The sequence below is a fragment of the Tenrec ecaudatus genome, chromosome 8 (assembly GCF_050624435.1).
Source record: "Tenrec ecaudatus isolate mTenEca1 chromosome 8, mTenEca1.hap1, whole genome shotgun sequence".
In the NCBI taxonomy this organism is placed as follows: domain Eukaryota; kingdom Metazoa; phylum Chordata; class Mammalia; order Afrosoricida; family Tenrecidae; genus Tenrec; species Tenrec ecaudatus.
This window is the reverse complement of record NC_134537.1, coordinates 49,983,550-49,986,229: the sequence shown is the minus strand read 5'-3', so window position 1 is coordinate 49,986,229 and position 2,680 is coordinate 49,983,550. Positions and strand designations below refer to the sequence as shown.

Here is a 2,680-nt window from a genome sequence, read left to right as displayed (position 1 = left end):
ATAGAGTCACCCTTATATGGTTAAAAGTGTATTTGCAATGAAGAAGTACTTAGTCTTGCACAATTCTACCATGGGAGGGATCATTGTGATTTCTATTACACAGGCCATATTTTCCAACTACTGATGCTTTCCAACTTTCACAAGGCAGTCACCAGTAATTATCGGTACATCTTAATGGCACGGTTGATCAGTGATAGGTGGAAATATGGTATAGGAGGGAATATGAATACACTGTTAGAACCATTTTTCTCTCTTCTCAAAGGATCTTGTCCTTGTGGTTTAGATTTCTTTCCTTCATCTCCTTTATTAGCAGGGATGGATCAGATTTAGATCCTAGCGGTTAGACGGAAGCACTTTTTTTTTTAATGTTGTGCATTGGGTAGATTCACTGCCCAGTACTTGATTTTTCAGGAGGATCTTCTGAAACATGATTTCTGCTCACGAACTTGGACATCACTTCTAGTGGGAAGATATTCCTAGCCAGGTGACCCACTGTAGGGAGCTGCGTGTCTCCCCACCCTGGATTTTAGCCATGAATTTACTCTCCCATACAAACTGCCCAGAGGTTTTTCTGCCCTTTGTTCCTTTCCCGCCAGAGGGTGGCTGCCCTGACCCTTGCTAGGATTGGTGATCTTTCACTCGCAGCTGCTATGATTGGTCAATACATGACTGAGGGCATCTCCCTCCCAGGCTCACCAGGAATGCTTCATTAGCATACTTACCTGTTTGATCAGTTGCTCGCCATTCCTTCCTTGTTTGGAGATGCACGACTATAGGCTACCTCAGCTGTACCTTATTTTATATGTGACAGTAATGGTGCCAGCCCCTCACTGGCTATTTAAGCCTCTGCTCTCAGCTCAATAAACGAGGGTTGATCAGATTCCTGTCTTGCCTCCATCTCTCCGCGCCCTTGCCCATCTTCATTCCCAGTCCCTCTTTCAGGTCCACGTTGTTGATGTCCTGCTGGACAGGACAACCCACAATAGCAAGTCCTTTCCCTCAAAGCACTCAATACACAGCAGAGTGATGGTTTATACAAATACTTCATTTTCAGATGTGTCTACCCTCTAACTAGATTTTGACCCATGTGAGGGCAGGTAGCAAGCTTTACTTACTGACATCTGTATTCCAAGCATCAAGCAAAGTCCTGGGACCTGGAAGCCATTTCATTAACCGTTTTTGAAAGAGTGAATAAAATGGAACGATCTGTCTGTCTTCCGGCTATTATCTCTGCAAAGGGAGGAGGTAACACTTGAGAACACACATGGGGGACAGGACCTTACCAAAATGGGACTTCCAAAGAGCACCCATCGACATGAAGTCACGGGATTCCAATAAGGCAACTGTATGAAAGGAATGCTGTGTTTTCTGGATAGAATCAATCAATCAATGGATTTATGATTTCTCTAATAGTGACTAAAGGAGCCCCAAGGGGACTGTCAGTAAGTACGGTGCAGTTAGTTACAAGGTTGGCAGTTCAAACTCACGAGGTGCTCCATGTGTAAAAGGTGAAGCTGTCGAGTTCCTCTCGCTGCCCCGGAACCCACGGCGGCAGGCAGCTGGGGGACGGGGGGTGGGGTGGGTGGGGGGGGGCGGCAGGGAGCGGGGGGGGGCGGCCCTGGAATAGGGGCTGTGGCGCTGCGCGGGGGCCCAGTTGCGGCGGCTGTGGAAACTACGGGCTGACAATAGGCTACTAAAGTTCCCATGGGAGTGAATTAGAATTTCATAAGCGCATAATGGACGGAGAGGAGAAACTTACGGTGGTTGCAAAGGCCCGGATGCCACGTACGTCAAACTGATAGCTTCTGATGGCCAGGAATTTATTGTAAAAAGAGAACATGCACTAACATCAGGAACAATCAAAGCCATGTTGAGTGGCCCAGAATGGATGATAAGGCTTTATCTATATTAGTCTCCATGGTCAGCTTATTAACCACGCAAGAATATTGATTAGTGATGTGCGCTCCCAGTCGAAGTCACCACCTCTCAAAATACTGTGCTTCGCATTTTCTGTATTTTGAATGGGGTCAGTTTGCTGAGAATGAAACCAATGAGGTCACTTTTAGAGAGATCCCATCACATGTGTTATCAAAAGTATGCATGTAATTTTACCTACAAGGTTCGCTGCACTATCAGCTCCACCGAGATCCCCGAATTCCCAATTGCACCTGAAATTGCACTGGAACTGCTGATGACTGCCAACTTCTTAGATTGTTAAATAAAATAAATTATAATTAAAAAAAGAAGATGAAGCTGTCTGCTCCTGCCATGATCTACAGCCTTAGAAACCTTAAACAGGCTCACTATGAGACACAACTGACTCCAGAGTAGCGGCATCAGATTTGACCCACAGTGACTCATACTCTTTTGCATGTGACAAAATGCTTATATATGTTTGCTCTTTATGGTGTTTGATGGGAGAAAAGAGAACTAAAATTTGAATATAATTTATAGAGACACATTAAGTCTTTCCCAGGACAAAAACGTTCTGGGAAACCATTAGCAGCACCCCGTAATAGTTTCTAAGGATTTACAGCCATTGAACCAATTGAATACAACATGGAGAACAACAGAAGTGGCAAACAAATCATAATTGGAAGTAAATAAATCCATTACAATTGTAGGTAGGCGTACTGAAGAGGGGAATCCATATCAATCAGGATGTGTACACTATTGTATA

The 2,680-nt window shown here is 44.6% G+C and overlaps 1 pseudogene; it reads left to right on the top strand.

The window, feature by feature from the left end:
* The first annotated feature begins 1,736 nt into the window (after positions 1 to 1,736).
* On the top strand, positions 1,737 to 2,246 carry LOC142454304 (elongin-C-like; annotated as a pseudogene).
* Positions 2,247 to 2,680: the final 434 nt, after the last annotated feature.